General features: G+C 33.9%; 1 protein-coding gene across 28 annotated transcripts in view; it reads left to right on the top strand.

Moving 5' to 3' along the window:
- The window catches only part of ZBTB20 (zinc finger and BTB domain containing 20), an 812,500-nt gene that overhangs the window by 185,938 nt on the left and 608,743 nt on the right, over positions 1 to 17,819 (top strand). The gene's annotated exons all lie outside the window — the stretch shown is intronic.

The following is a 17,819-nucleotide window of genomic DNA, read 5'->3' on the forward strand; positions in this document are numbered from 1 at the left end:
GTTGCTTTGTGTATAAAGAGCTCGTAGGGATTGAAGAAGGTTTCTGAAACAAGAGGGGGCTGTAATTACTTTGCTTCTTACATGCATGGTTAGATCTTCCAGCGAGAATAACATGGTAGGGTAATTTATTATAGAAGAGTAAATCACAGATAACATTGGAGGGGGATGGGGTGGTGTGATCCAACCATCAGTTTTGTGAATACATACACTTAAGCATGTGTGATAGCTTGTTTTTAATTTCTTTACACCAGTGCACACCTCAAACATTCAGTTTAGCAGTGGGATATGCAAATTGCTCCAAGTGCAGCAGCAGTACTTTCACCTGAATGTCAAAACTGTCAAAGAGCTTTAAATCAAATCTTTATAACATTTTTAAAAACCAGCCAGCCCCAAGATTGAGGCACCAAACTCACTGCAAAAACTTCATTCCTTATACTTTCAAAAAGCTCCTGTATGTCAACAGGGTAATGTCAAAGTTCTACTTCACCTGCTTTCTAATTTTAACCTTTTAAGGATTTTATTTTATTTGGCTTAATTATGATATTTTCTACAAATTAATGATAAATGCCTTGATTAATAAAACCAAATGTCAGAGAAAATGACAACTTGATGAAAAATTAATACTCGGCAATATTTTAAGGTACAGAAGTACTAAAGATGTACTCTTAAACCTCATACTTCATCAGCTCTTCTTGAATGTAGGTAACCAGAATTCTCCTTGCACTTAAGTCCTCACAGCCACATGTAGAGGTGCATTTTAGCAATATAATTTTCAGCTGTTATTTTGAGTGCTAGCTCATATGTACATTCTTAGTTTCTCTCTTTTGCCTCATTATTTTTATTTCACAAAATCAAGGTAAACTATATTTGGGGTTGGTTATACTGATGAAGCTATCATAGTAAGAATTGAAATAGTAATGTGTGTGTGTTTCAAGAGATCTCATAGTGTAAAATGTAGTAATTGGTGATTGGATATCTGCTAGACTATTAATCATTTGGTTATGAATATTGAAGTTGTTATATTTAAAAATTATTCAATAATGTGATTTATACACAGAAAAAGAATAGCCTTCCAAAGGAAAATATATTTTAATATAGAGATTTCCTTTTTTAAAACATATTTCTCCAGAATGCCAATAAAGAGTTGTAACTTGCTTTCTTCTTATAAATGGTTATATAAAAAACTGAAGAATAAGAGATATGACTATTTTATTTTTCTCCTTTTATTGGAGATCATGGAGTTGAAAAATTTAAAAAAATCCCATGTATTTGTCCATCTTCACAAATATTAGGATAATTTTTGAATATGAATACTTAAATATTCCATTAAATGTTATGTAGAAATGGGTACTATAGAGGTTTATAGTCTGTGTTGGTCTTTTATTTTCATATTTCTAAGATAAAACTGCCAACCAAATGAGGGAAGGCACAATGACCTCTTCTGTGTTGTGCTTTTGTTTAATTTGGTTGTTCAGAGATAAAAAGACCCACATAATGTCCTGTTGGTGAAATGGTCTCACTTTGACCATCTGTTCACGTAACAACATGATGGTCATACCTATCAACATAAATTTTTGCCAACTAATGTTAAAATCACTTTTTTCTGTAATATACTGGGAACTTCTGGGTATGTGTTTTAGGCCTGTTGCTAACCATAGTAAGGTAAATAGGGGGGAGTGTTGGTCCTGTAAATACAATATACCCCAATCCCAAGGGTAAACATTTTTCATTGGAGATTTCTAGTAGTATTTAAAATTGGAGATGGATTGTGCCAAATCTTCCCTTAGCGGGCTCTAGGTTTTATTGCTTTTGTGTCTTGTCTAGTTCCAGACATCCAATCTGTACTGGCAAAGCTGCCTGATGAGGAGAGGCCACCAACATCGCTGCCCTGACTGCTTACATACCTGCCATGAATAATAGACTTGTCAGCTAGTTAATCACTGCATTGTAACTGTCTCTGTTCCTTCTTAGCTGATCACTTCCCAGAGGAGTTTAAGTTCCATTGTAACAGGAAACTTCTATTATGTTTCCATACCTGCATTTATTTGTATGCAAAAGCATTCATTCTTCTTTTTTCATATGACAGTAAATAAGACATGCCCCACTTTTTTGACAGTTCTTAAATTACGTAATAAACAATGTATTCTTTTTTCCTTTGTTTATCCTGTTCTTCAGCCTCTCATCAGTTTACTTCTGCATATGAGCCAATTACATTTTATTCATTAGTTATAAGATTTGGAAATACTAACACCTACCTCACAATCCACAGTTCTGTAAGTTTTTGGTTGAGATTATAGTTATTTGGGGTAAGTATTGTAAGAGATCGTCATAATTTCCTCAAAATGTCTATGAACAAAGGAGATAGACTGAAGCCCAAAATAGTCTCTCAAAGGCCTTTGCTTAGTGTTTTGTTCTTTGATCCTAGAAATGAGGACAACTGATTCAACCTTACACAGTTAGGCTCTTTAGTTTCAGGGAGTTATGAGATTTTAAACTTGATGCTTGAATTAACACTGACAATAATCGGCTGATAATCTTTGAAGAATCTTAACCTTACAGAAAATTAGTGTTAGACTATCTCTTATCCAACAGAAAAAAAAATAAATATAAATTTATTTTTTAAAGGGCTTAAAATATATACATTTCCTGTTTTGGTACCTATAATTAGACTATGTCTTCTCTCTAAATGACTTTTTAGCACCTTTGGAAACTGCATTCTCTTCTTTAAGCCTATAGTTATTTCATTCTGCAACTGCAAGTAATTGAGGGCTTACTTGTTTGAAAATATTAATGCAGCTTCCAAAGTTGCTTAATGCATAACTAAGTACTGGTAGAATGTTCAGTTCTTTTAAATGGATTCATTTGCTATATGTTTCCTTTGGAAGTTTCTGTTTATAATTGATTAAACTATGCTCATGAAACACACTGATAAATAGAGCAATCTAAAGATACCAAGAAAAGCCATGAACATTGTCCAAGATATGTAGGGAATTTGTATTTCTTGACTAAATGCTACATCCATTCTTCCTCCTTATCAACCATTCCTCCAAATATCCAGGTTGCTTTTTTGTATCCTTTAGTGATGACAAGATGTTTTTCATTCCTCTAATGAAGTGGGAAGCAGATTAACATTTTTTCTTCTCAGGAATTAGATTACTTATTGTAGTACTGCTCAATATATCCTTGTAATACTCACCGACCCCTACCCACAACTAATTAGTGACTTTCAGAATTAGGGAAAATCTAAGTTGTGTGGTGGCTCTATATTTATCAGTGATCAAGGAAGTGTTACTAATACACTTGTTGGTGTTAAAAAAGAATTAAGTAAATAAAGGGCCAGATGGTCGAGCCCAGGACCTATCAAGAGCCCAGTATGTGTGGGCTGGTCCAACGGAATGACAGAAACATTACCAGGCTAAGTGGAATCAGAATTAGGCTTATACTTATAAGAAAAAGAATGTTTTTCTAATGTGTTCTTATGATACCGTAATTTATATGTTCAGATCTCATTTGTACGAGTAACATTTGAGTGCATGTGTTTCCCTGTGCATCAAAAGCCAACAGTGTTTACATGTATCAGAAAAATCTCTTGGAACAGAATATAGTGGCATCAAAGTAAGTTACCATGTAAGCACTTTTTTTTTTCTGGTTCAGAAAAGAATTCTTCTTTGTTCTCTCAGACAAATCTATGTTTTTATTATTATAACTCAACTATTACACTTTATTATAATTGTATATCTGTCTCTTCCAATAGACTCTATGGCTCATGATATGAGAAACCTTGTTATGTAGTGTTTGCTATATTGCTTGGCCAGATGAGGATCTAGTAAATATTCTTTTTTTTTAATATAAACATACTCTTTATTGTAAATTCCACAAAGCCTTTTGATTCTCATAGAATATTTTAATTGACTTTTTAAAAATTATTTTATCTGTAGAGAATCTTATTGTTGCAACTGATAGATAAAGGCAATTCCATCATGAATACTGGTTGACATTTTCTTTGCATTAAAGAGAAAGATGAAAGTAAAAAAATGGGGATGTATGGCAGAAATACATTCTTTTATCAAGGACATGAGAAACGTCATTGTTGAACCAGATAATAATTTTGAATAGTTTCAAAAATATATTTCTTCAACTATTTGTACTTACTGATGTGACAACTATAGAATGATACACATAAATTTAAAGTTTATTATTACTATTTTCTCTGTTACTTAAAAAAAGTCTAGACAATCAACAAGGACATCTATATCTTTAGTACAGAGTGGTGGTAGTGTATGTATAAAGGTTAGAGTATCTGCCTTCCCAAATTTGAGATCACCGTTTTGGGATGAATCACCCAGAATAGAAAGCTAGTTATATAACATATATCCTGGATCTTCTAAAGGATTGAGAAGAAGATACACAATGGTCAGTGCTTTGAAATTTGCTCTTGCCATATTCTATTCTTTGCTTGGACAAATGGATTTACTAAGTTGTAGCCCAAACATGCCTGACTTGAATTAAAAGGACTAGAATCCTGGGAGTTCCTGTTGTGGCCCAGTAGAAATGAATCTGGCTAGTATCCATGAGGATAGGGATTCAATCCATGGCCTTATTCAGTTGGTTGTAGGTACGGCATTGCCGCATTGCCGTGAGCTGTGGTGTAGGTCCCAGACATGGCTTGGATCCCATGTTGCTGTGGCTGTGGTGTAGGCTGGCAGCTGAAGCTCTGATTTGACCCCTAGCCCGGGAACTTCAATGAGGATCTAGTAAATATTCTCTTAAGGTTTTGTTGTAATAAGAGCATTATAACAGTAGGCATAATAAGATTAATTTAAACTGATGAAATTAAGAAAGCAAATTTCCTTCCTTTCCTATGAGCTAATTGTCTTTACATTATAGAAACAGCTAGACTACCCACTCTAGTTTCCATCACTCTAATTTTTTGTCTATTTTATTTTATCTTATAGCTATGTACTTTTGGAAGCTCTTTTAAATCTTTTTGGTTTCTGGAAAAGATACATAAATCAGTGAATTACTGGGTAGGTAAATTGACTAAGTAGAGTCAATGTTTCTTAATTCTGGTGTGGATTAAGAAATTTGGTCTATAATGGAGGAATTATCTTTAATGGCCTGCCTTCTTAATAGAGGATTGCTTCTAGATTAAATGCAGCAGGCAAAATTATTTCAGATTATATCTTAAAGGGTGGGTGACCCTGGGATGAAGATACATGAAGCAATCTTTGCTTACTAGGTAAGTCATTTAGAAAACAATTTTGTAAATTTAGCTTATAATATATGATATTGGTCTTCTCTATAAGTATTTTCAAATCTCAGATTGAAAAATCATGGGAATTTATAGTATTTTTCAAATTATAAAAATTATTTCTTTAAAGATTGTTTATTAATAGGCCAGAGTTTGAGTTTATCTGTGAATTTGGTAGTAGTAGTAGTAGTGACGAACGAGCAGGTGATGGAAACATATATTTTTCCCTTCCTCTCTTTGGATATGTGTGTGGAATATTTTTGTCTTCCAATCAGATTGTTCATTATGCTCCCTTTGGAAGTGTGTATTGTTTGGCCTTCCAGCCTTACATGCTCATTCAAAGGCATTCCAAGTCATTATGCTGGACTTCAGCCTTGTTCAGTAAAAAGGCTATTTCCTCCATCAGCTGTCCACTTGGACATACATTCTTTTTACTCTCAAAAAGACTTTATGTGCATTCAGAGAATATTAGATGGATTTGTCAAATTCCTCACAGATAATCAGTTTTTTAAAGTTATAATTTGAGCTATGACCTCTCAAACTGTGAATTATAAGGTTTGACATTTTGGTTCACTGTTTGACACATCAGCCATTAATTATAGTTTTTAAAGGACATTTTATTTCGGTTAGAATTTATGTTATGAAAATAGTTTAAGTATTTTTCCTTTAACTTTCAGGAATAAATGTACATATGTAATATGTACATTCAGGTATAGCAAATAGCTAGCTTGCGTATGCATCCTATATTCAAATATATTTATACATGTTTGTCTATTATGCCTGTTATACATATCCATAGAGATTTTTATATAATAACCTATGAATTAACACTAAGATCATACTTCAGTAACTCTGGTGTCAGAATGAGACTGACTTTTAAAATAATGTTTATCGGGGTGAAAAGAACTTTATTATTATTTGAATCTAGGTTTTATTCCCTTTTTTCATTGAACAGGGATATAGAAGTAGGTGCCTATGAATGCCCTGTCTGACAGTAATTTGAAAGTCTTTAAGAGGGAACAAAGAAAATGATGAGGGAGAATATAAACTGGTCAAGTGGTGTTTGCATACTCAAGTTTCTGAGATGGAGCGTACATAGCAGAGAGGTCACTTTGAGTAAGGGGAGAAAAACATCCAGATGTGTGAACACTTTGCTGATATCCTTAGTATTTGAAATGGGGGAATTTAGTGACTTTGTATTGAATAAAAAGAAGATATACATATATCTGAAAATAGTTCAGCATACAGTTTTCTGTTGCTATTTAATAAAAATCTAATAATATTTTAGATGATTTCTTCACTTCTAAGGCAGTTTTTCTCATTTTGTAATAAATCATGTTCTTTGTTGCTAAGTTCATAAAATTAAATCTAAAATATTATGGAGAGATAATTATTTAAAAACATCTGAATATTTTTCTTAAAGATATATAACCATCCTTTTCTATTTCAAATATTTTAGAAATGGTTAATTTGGTTTTGTACAAATTCTTCTCTTGGCTAAAGTTAGCATGTTTTTCACATGAAAAGTTAATAATTTAGATGACAACATTGAAAATAAAGACCTCTTAAGGAAAGTGACCCATGTAGGTTCCATAGTACTTGCTCCTAAAATTTTTTAATACATATATATTTCCTTTGTGTTTGAGTGTACTATTTTAAGATTTAAAAAAAAAAAAAAAGAAAGAAAGAAAAACATTTAACTTTAGGAGTTCCTGTTGTGGTGCAGTGGGTTAAGGATCCATCATTACCGGAAAGTACTGCATAGTTCACAGATCCAGTGTTGCTGTGGCTGTGGAATAGGCCTCAGCTGCATTTCCCATTCTACCCCCTACCTGGGATTTTGCATATGCTGTGGGTGTGGCCATACGAAGAAAAAGAAGAGGAGGAAGATGAAAGAAAAGAAAAACATACAACTTTAGAGAAACTCAGAAAGGTGAAATCAGTGTTCTAAAAGGAGGTAAATACTTATCATAGGCCATATGTTTACTTGTTTCTAAAACAGGATCTAAAGCAATAAAAAGTCTTTTTTTCTGATTAAGCATATAGTTTAGATTGCATTGTTTTCCTTTTAAACTCATTAGTTTGTGGTTTATAAGGACATGTTTGCCTCTATTTTTTTTTTTCTTAAATTGGAAGTCAATTCAGGATATGCTAACTAAAGGTAGAATTTTCAAAAGACAAAATGTTTCTGAAACTAATTGTAAGCAATTTTTTTATTTCACCAAGCATGTCTCCTTTCCCAGAAGGGAATATGCCTTCTTTTTTTGTGTTCAGCTCAGGCCAGGTACTCAGCAAATGTTAACTGAATTTATTAGCCTATCAATAGACTTAGAGAAACAAACTATAGTCATCAATTGTAATCAAAATTTACAACACAAATGTAGCAAAAAGAGATCCTTCAAAAAATACATGTGCTGGGTGTTCCCTGGTGTGACTCAGCAGGTTAAGAACCTGACATAGTGTCCATGAGGATGTAGGTTGCTCTCTGCCCTCCCTGAGCAACTCCCCAAACTGCAGCATAGGTTGCAGTTGTGTCTTGGATCCTGCATTGCTGTTGCTGTGGCTGTGGCATAGGCCAGCAGCTGCAGTTCTGGTTCGACCCCTAACCTGGGAACTTCCATATGCCACAAGTGTGGCCCTAGAAAAAAAAGAAAAAAAGTGCACTAAATGTCCTTCGGGTTACTACCACAGTATTTCCTTTACATCTAGATATTTGTTTGGGTGCTTATTTTTATAGCTCAATAAAGAAACAAGTTTTGTCCTATACACTGCAATAAGATGTTTTTTAGGCAAAAAAAAAAAAAAGAGGACCAAACCATACCAGTGACTTGTCAAGGTAGTTTTATATCTTAATACTTGAAATGACAACATTAAAGGATTAATATAAGGAAGTCTTAGAAGTGCATAATATTCTATAATTTTACACTATTTGATGATAGTACTTAGTTTGAAATAGCTTTTTATATGTATAGACTTATCCAGGATCTGAAATTTAGGAAATAATTATCCTCTCAAACAGATCTGTTTGGAAAGCATTATAAAATAAGAGCTCCCTTCCCAAAGAAAGATGCAGTGGTGTTAAGGCTGCACTCATAATGGTGTCTCAACTGAAACAGGTGCCTTCCTTGCTTTGTTCTCTGGGAGCAGCTTTATAGATTTAAGCACTGAGTATACAGTACACAGTGGCACAATTAAAAAATCAGAATGAGGCCTAGGGAAAATTCATCTAGGATCCACACACCTAAATGCAGTTAGTAAACAGAGACACTAACTCTCATTAAGCATAATTAAACCTAATATTGACTGTAAACTGTTACTTACCTTAAACTTCTCTGCAGAGAATGTGGAAAGGGATTAACCTAGCAGATTGGGACATTAATTACTACCTTTTTCACATTAAAGTTACCATCAAGAAGGGCTATATTCATAAATAAAACATAGAAGGGATTGAGAGACTGAAAATATGTAAATTTACTTTATAAAAAGGAGAGAAATGCCTAAATTAAAAAAAAAGAAAAAAATAAGAAGTGAGCTGTGAGCAATGCCAGCCCAGCAAAATGGAACCCTGGCTAATTACTATCAAAAAAATAGGCTGAAATAATCACAGAAATGTGTCTTTGCCTTCTGACTGACAGAATCTGCTTCACAGGAGACTCCAGTTTAGCGAAATACATTCTTTTTCATGCATAGCCTCCTCCACTGCTGAAACTAATGTGAGGTTTGAGGATAGGATGAAGGAACTTGGGAGGAGTAGAATTTCTTTCCTACTTTCTCCAGTTTTTGATAGCTCTTTATTTATGAAATTGATTATAATGATTGTATAAATGTTGTTTGATTTGTCAGCAAGAAGGCACAGTGCTGTTTTTTGTTCAATCAAAATGGTCTGGTAACTGGTCTCCTGCTACTATTTAATAATCTCCTTCTTGGGTGCAATCTAAAGAGTATGTTGTGAAGGATATAAAAATGTCAGTTAAATTTAAGATCAACTGTTAAGTTTTTATATTATACTGCTGCCCCAAGAGGGGGAGGCCAGGATCTGGGAGAGAAGAATTTAAAGAGAAAAGCAAAGTAATGACAATACAAACTTATCTACCAGCCTAAGAAACATCTTTAAAATCTATCAGCCGGTCTATTTACCATAATGTGTGCTATTATCTATTACATGTTTTCTACTTCCTTTCCAGCAAGGAACCACATATTTATTTCTGAACTTTCTTATTACCTCATAGGGTGGGGTTCTTCTAATTTCTGGAATTGAATCCCATATACAACTTTGTTTGTGGTTGTAATGTCCAAACATAATTTAGGTTTAACATGTTAAACTCCTAGCCATGTCTTAATGCTGTCATGCTAAATTTTATCTTTCAGGCACCCACAAGCACCAGAGTAATACACAGTTGTGCATGCAGATAAGGGAGCTTAGAAATTAAGCCTGGAGCATGTATTCATTTTTTTAGAGGATGCGAGGTTTAATTTTAAAATAAAACCCCTAATTTTTTCCCCTGAATTTAAAGCTAGTTTCACAGCTCATAAGATGAACTAATGAAACAGAAATAATTAATGGACAAAAATCTATCCTTCATTTCCCTCATTGAACTAAAATTCACAAACTAGTTGGATGACAGAGGATGAACAAAAACAGTGAGAGTTGAGAGTAAGTACTTTTATCCTCTGTTCTTGTAACAATCGTGACATTATGAAATAACCATAACAATGGCACTCTTATTAATCAGACATATTTATACAGAATTAGTGTTGGCTTCTGCTCTATATTACCTTTAGTTTTACATGAACTTTTATTATCTGTGCGTATCAAAAGAGACATGGTGAATGAACAAAGAAGCCCTGTTATGAGACAAGTATTATTTGACATTTTGGGAAGCTCTTATTATAGGGTTTCCTCTTAAGTGAGAATAACGGGAAGGTTGTCATTAGTTGCACTATTACAGACACTCTGGGTTTTTAAAAACAGAAATGGAGCCCACTTTTTTCCTTGAAGAAGATTCATTAGTTAGAACAATTCTAATATCCAAGACTTCTAGTAGAAACTTGGCTTCTTAATCACCTTGCTTTATCCTGTGAAACAATGACCCCATAAGCCTTTTATTCAGATAATTGTTTTTCCCATGGTTTACAGAGCTACGTTGGCTATATAGTTTTCTCTCTTTTTTTTCTTTTTTTTTTTAATTTTTGTTTTTGTTTTTCTTTTCTTTTTTTCCTTTTTAGGGCTGCACTTGGGGCATATGGAAATTCCCAGGCAAGGGGCCGAATCAGAGCTGCAACTGCTGGCCTGTACAACAGCCACAGCAACATGAGATCCGAGTTGCGTCTGAGACCTACACCACAGTTCATGGAATACCAGGTCCTTAACCACTGAGCAAGGCCAGAGATTGAATCTGCATCCTCATGGACACTAGTCGGGTTTGTTACAGTTGAGTCACTCTTTATTTTTTTAAGCTGTATCATCATCTTTAGACTTTCGGAAAATCTCTGATTAAACCCAAATACAGAAGACTTACAAGGTATATAGCCCCACTGAAAACCAGAGGTCTTTTATTTTTCATCCTAAAATAGGACAACTCTAAGTTCTTTGAAGGCCTTCACCCCAGGCATATAAGTGTGACTAGGAATTATGGTGAAAAAAAAAAAAAAAAAAAAAAAAAAGCCTATCAGTAATATTGAATCTTCTCTTAAAAATCACTAGATCTATATGTTGAAAAACTGACCAGCTGCCATATATTTGTTTGTTTGTTTTCTAGAGCTTAGAATAAAAATTTAAGTCCAAAGAATGAAAATAATACTGTTGTAAAGAAAATAGGTGAATCACTACAGCTGCAGTACATCGTCAGCTGCCTGAATAAGTAAAATGGTGTTTTTCAAAGTGGAGAAAGTAGAGATCAAAACTGCCACTTGTGGGGTCTTTTCTTTTCAAATTAACCTCCCCCAACTTGACAATTATTTGTGTAGACATTTGTTTGAGAGCCAAAAATCCTAGAAAACATTTTGACCACTTGATAATTAAGCTGCTTTTAATCTTTTGAAGTTTAAATATAGAAAATAGAGTAGAGACTTTAAAATGCAGAATTCCCCCCTACCCTCATCATATCTTCCTATTTTATGTTAATAGAGACTGAGTTTGGGGGTTCGGTAAAAAGAAAAACCTCCCCAAAATAACATATAAACCATCAAGAAGAAAAAAAGGCCACCAAGTTTGGGGTTTAAATACATGTAAAAGCAAGCCAAGTTTTCTGAATGAGCCATAGAAAATCACTAAACTCCTAATCACCCATCTATCTTGCATCACAATAGGAAAGGACCAAACTTTTGTAACTTGAAATACTTAAACTGAATCCTTTAAAAAATTATTCATATATCTGTCTGTCTTAATTTTTTTTCTGTTATAGGCAAAGTGAATTTATCTGTAGCTGTTCTGGTATCTTCAAGTGGTGGGGGGAGGATACTTAAAATCTATTTAAGATAAGAGAGATTATCCTTGTAGGGATTCAAGAGATTCTTTGGCTTTGAACTGTAGAATGAAATGTCCTCTCATTTTAGGGCATTTACCAAGCCATGCCTTGAAGACAGGGCCACTGTATACCTTCTTTGCTACTTAGAAGGTATTTATTGCCCAAATAACACTTGAAGGTGGTTCAAAGCAGTATTTATTTCTATATATCTTAAATCCTCACCAGATTATGAACTATAGGAGCAGGAACTATATCACTTATAATTTTATGTCCTTTTTAGTGCTTTGGATATTATAGGTTTACAGTGCATTTTTAGGTGATTCTTATTTTGAATGCAGAGAAACTGAGGTCACTGAGGAGAGCCACCAAATTGAAAGGTAGTTCAGTGAGGTTTTTTTGTATCAGAATGTGATTCACCTTAATTTTCAAATACACAAAGTTTTCAAGGAAATAAATTCACCTGTGACTCACAAGTCACTAGTTTCTTCTAGTAGCCAATTATATATATCCCACCTATGACCTAATATAAAGCTAGTTTATTTTGGTATAACACATCTTTGGTGACAAACCCATCCTTTCATTCACTTAAGAAACATTTATTAGTGCTAACTATGTGAAAAGCATAGAGATAGACAAGTGAAAATATGGGGTGTCTGCTCTCAAGAAACCTATAGGTTGCTGAGGTCTCAAACATAAAAGAATTCTTTAAGTATTAATACCTTAAGAGGAGCCTAAAAAAAGTTACTATGGGAACTTGAAATCTAGTTAGGAGAGCAAGGAAGGATTTATAAAGATCATATTTGAATGGAAATTTGAGAGATAAATAGCTTTCATGGGTGCAAGGCAGGCAGGAACAGGAGAAGTTGGGTCATTGTATTGGGGAAGAACATTCTGGAATGTAATAAGAGTATGCATGAAGGCCCAGAGGAATTAGAAAGCCTGGCTCATTCAGAAAATGGCAACTGGTTTAGTATGGCTACATCTTAGGGTAGAAGTAAGAAGTAAGGCTAAATGGGTAATGTTGGTCAGATTATAAAAGGCCCTAAATCCTATACAAAGAAGACTGGATTTCTATCACAGTTGGTGAATTATTAGAAGATGAATATAAGATAATATAGTCAAGAATATGGAAATATACCAAATAATGATCAAATAGGTTTGAAGGATGGTGGAAGAGTCATGAATAAGCAGCTTCCTGGCTTTAGTGAGTTTCAGAGACATAACGATAGAAATGCAACTAACTACTGCCCTCTCTTTTTTCCTGATCTACACTCAGATTTCACCAAAGAGATGCTTAGACTCTGTTTCCATTTCCTCACCAATGCATTCATTGATTCACCCTATCTGCTTCTGAGAGCTCTATTGTTTTACTAAACTCTTAGTGAGATTTCATTGAGCCTTTGCTCTTGCTGACTACTTCCTCCATTTTGAAATCTTTTCTGCCCTATTTTCCATGGTATCCTGATCTTCTGATTTTCTTCCTATGCCCATTGTTATTCCCTCTATATCTCCCTTGCAGGCATCTTCTCCTATATCTAGCTGTTAAATGTTGGAGATCCTCAAGTCTGGATCCAAAGCACTTCCATCAATGCCCAGCATTTTGGCATCTGTATGACCATAACACATTGAGATGTTTTCAGATATGTACTATAACTCTTTTAAGGCCTTTTTTAGGGGGCCAGATGCCAAGTTTCAAAAGTTATATTTAAGTGTGTAGTCTTAAATTCTTCATTACTGGTAACATGTAATACTCAATACATGCCCACAGAAGAAGTCATATGGTAACTTTTGTTCTACATTGTATATCTTATAAAATCTTATTGAGGTTTATGTTTTAATATTAGTCAATGGGGAATCCTTCTTCAATCTCAGTTTCTTAATCTATAGTATATGGGGCGCCATACCAGATCTTTAGGATTCCATGATGATATGGACAGTGAACTCTAGAGGATGTGCAGATAGAATTTTGAATTACATAGTCAAAATTTATAAAATGGTTGCCTGTCTTTTCCACATCTACATTTCATACTTTACTTCCCATTTTTAAGATAATTCCATGCTTGTGGAAATATATATTCCTAACTCCATATTTACTTAAATTTTCTTTGCACAGTTTTTGCTATGAAATTTTATTAAAACCTTTCAAAAATATAAATAGATTTTATATTCTGGTTACTGCACTAGCCAATGCTTATTTAACCCCACAGGAAGCCCAGATGTGAGAGGCTCAATTAACCAAGTATGGGTAAGCTTTTTGAAGGGCGTACCCTTCTGACATATTCCCTTATTTGTCTTTGGTTACCAAGGCTGCCTCTAAACTCTTAAAGGCCACTTTAAGAACATGTTAGTTAGATATTCAGGGCACAGTTTTATTTTTGATCAAGGCCCATTTAATGCTAGAGATTCATCTACATTTAGCATATTAATGAATTTTAGCTAATTAACATTTCGCTTATTAATGAGTTTTGTATGTGTCATTATTTTGAATCTAGAACCTCCAAATTTGTCTGCTTTACAATATATTTGAGACTTGGGAATCTACTTAATGTTTTCCATGTGTGTGTATATGTGTGTATGTGTGCTTGCATTTTCTTAGTATATGTGTGTACATACATTTTTGCTATTAATTTAATAAAACTTATCTTTGAATTTCCTTACATATTGCTAACTGATTTGCTTCCTTAGCCTGAAATAAACAAAACAAACAAACAAAATTGAGACAACAAGAACAACAAAAGAAAACCCACTTGTTTTCGATGTTTGTTTTTTGTAATTTGGTTCTAATTTTTAATGTAAATTGGTACAGCCACTATAGAAAACAGTATGGAGGTACCTTAGAAAACCATTCTTATGGTTTTTTTTTTTTTTTTTTTTTAATCTTACCCAATGCCTATTGCATTTTTTTCTCCCTTTGAATACTTTTTACTGAACACTTGCAATGTGCAATCTATCTGGATTTATCCCTCAGACCTTCCACTATGTGGCCTTCTTTTACTCATTTGAATAGTCTTTCTATTTTAAAAAAAGTACTTTTTCTCATATTTTTTATTCACTTTATCATTTAAACATGTATTATGATATTGTTCATTTTCACTTTTATCTTTCTTCATGTCCATTTTTTGCTTCTTGACATTTTTTTCAATAAACTATTTGAAGATAATCCTTGAGCAATAGGTGTGATTATCTGACTTAAAAACCCTTCTTTAAGGTTTGCTTTTTCATCTCTAACAAATTGTCCATTAATACTCATTATGGGAAGTAAGAATTCAGTTCAGTTCCTCTTGGGGTCCTGGAAGGAAAATAGATGGGTAATTCAGAGTATTTGCGAATTTTAGATTTGGTTGACTTAAATCTTGCTTACACATAGTTAGGTCCCAAGCCAGCCAGAGATAGGGAAGTTTGTGAAAAATTCAAGCGCAGTTTTACCATTTCTGAATAGGTTATAAATTCATGCTGTTTCTCTTGATACCTTCAAAATATCTATTATTTCAAACTTGGGAAAGATAACTAAGTTTTAGAAATCTATAAAGACTATATTTTGCTCCAAAGAAGAGAAACTCCCCCATTCAAGTGTAAATGTAACTAATATACTGGAATAGGGTGCTACCAGCTGATTCTGTCTTCATTTAAAAATTGTTGTATACTGTACTATTTCTAGGTTCTGTGGATAGGAATGGCAGATGAAGCATTATGAGCTGCTTATCACTGTCATACAAAGTAAGTCACAGGAAGTAAGAAATATCTTACAATTATTACAATATTACAGTTTCAATTCTTTAGCCCAGACCATAATTTCTCCTTATTTGATCCTAAATATAGAAGAGAGATCTACCGAAGTGTAAATTCTTAATCAACATATGTTGATGGCAAAAATTCCTCTAGGTTAGCCTTGAAAGGGAGCTTTATAAAATGCTTTTGTAGTTTTAAGGAAAAACCTTCCTACTGCAATGCTACATATTGAAAAGCACTGATTCAAATAGAGATGAGTCCATTTTTAGTACATTGTGTGGGGAGCAACAGGCATGGAACTCCATTAATAGCAATTTATGTTATGTTCTTTTCATTTCATTTTGCTAATGAATTTAGTATCAGATTGGTGGTAGCTTGGAACAGAAGACTTAATTTGCAGAATAAATAGAACAATGTACACTTCCCAGATAAAGGCCTACAAAGTGACCGCCATTGGACGTCAAGCTCTCAATGCAAAAGGATCTTGGAAACACTTTTTTTTCAGCAGGTATGCATTGAGTTAGCAACCTTTGATCATTGGATTCATATTTCTTTATAGAATTACTTCTCAGGTAGCATTTGGAAACATGTAGTTGTTACAGTGACCAGGGAGAAGTACTGGAATTTAGTAGCTAGGGAAAATACATGACTTTAAGTCCTGCAGTATGTGAATTAATTACTTATAAAGGAGATTGGCCAGCTCACAAAGCCAATTGCATTCCTGTAAAGAAATACTATTTGGGCAATCGGATAGGTATTCTTTATGGCAGTAGTTTTCAAACATTTTCATAAACTACAGAAAAAATGCATGTAAATCGTGACTTAGTACATTTATGCAGACATTTATAAATTGAAACAAAATTTTCACAATATTTACATTTTCTATGCATGATGCCTGCAAATATTTTCCATTCTATATATTTATCTTATCTATCCTATCGTAGTCTGTTTCTCCTTTTTATTTTAAAGTTCACAACCCGCTATCTTAATTTTAAGAGCAAAATAGTATACCTGACAGTTTGAAAACAATGTTTTAGAGATCTTTAAATTTCCTGTAAGAACAGGATAAAAGACAAAATAACATACCTTTAATATGATTTGGTTTCCTTTTATTCTCAGAAGATCTTATAATTTCCGTGTGTGACTGTGATCCAGATTTTTTGGGGGAGAAGCCTGAGCCCACATGCCAGCAATCTTGGTATAAAGCCTGCCTTCCACCTTTCCCCTCTGTTGCCATGACAATGGGGGAAGAGAAACAGAAAACACTACCCCAGCTCACTCATGACATTTGTATCTAAAGACTCAAAGTTGTCTCTGTGGTGCATACTGGGAACCATGTGGTGTTATGTGAAAATGGACAGAGTTTAATGAGATGAGTGTAAAACACTGCTCTCCTGTCAAAGTTAGTCATCCCTAAGCTGTGGGATGGTGATTTGACATATTGGGCTTCTTCCTTGCATGTTGTTGATTGAGGCAAATATGGAGTCAAGTAGCCTCCATATTTTGGTACAGTTTTCAGTCTATCACAGTGGTATAAAATTAACCAATATTCTTGGCTTCTCAGAACATTGGCTTTTTAGAGTATTTTTAGGAGACATAGTTTCTAATGGTAATCCTACCATTATACTTTAATTTTCTTCATGTCTTTTATCTAAAATGATTACTCCAATTAAATTTAGTCCACAGTTCCCAGCTGAAGGAAGGAAAGGTTAATTTTGGGGAAAAAAATCTTCCCTGATGATTTCAGGATGTCTTCCTAGTAGAGGACCATTATTTGTCTTTTTCAAGGATAGCTAACCCTGCTCTTTTAAGCCATTAGAAAACCTGTGGAATAGGGTTTAGTCACACAGAGGTGAGCCTAGCATGGGCAATTTTTTGCTATCATCTTCCTGGTCCATGTGCTTCTCTCATGAATATTTGTCCATCTGTTTGACTGAAAAGGCCAGGATTTAACTTAATCCCTTGCTTTTATTGTGTTGACCCAGTGACAACTGCAGAATGCCTTAAGCTGGAGATTTATATTTAGGGGATGAGATCATAACAACCATCTTCTCTTCCTATGAGCTGAGTTTATTAGCATTTTTGCACACTTTTGTCGGTATGGCATGATCTTACCTGATTGTTTATAGAGACCTTGGTCCTATTTGTAGTAGTAGAACACAGTTAGTATTAAATGTTCAGATCCATTTATAAAGTAAAGCAATACTCTTTGGCACCAAATTTTAAAATGGATTTAAACAATTAGACTTAGTATATCACAAAATTTGCCCTTTCTTAGTTCACTTTTATTAGACTCCTTTCCCAGTAACTTTCTACTCCATGTTGTTCCATCTATGGAAATAGGCTCATTTCTTTACAAACAAAACAAAATA

This window comes from Sus scrofa, chromosome 13, assembly GCF_000003025.6.
Source record: "Sus scrofa isolate TJ Tabasco breed Duroc chromosome 13, Sscrofa11.1, whole genome shotgun sequence".
Lineage (NCBI taxonomy): Eukaryota > Metazoa > Chordata > Mammalia > Artiodactyla > Suidae > Sus > Sus scrofa.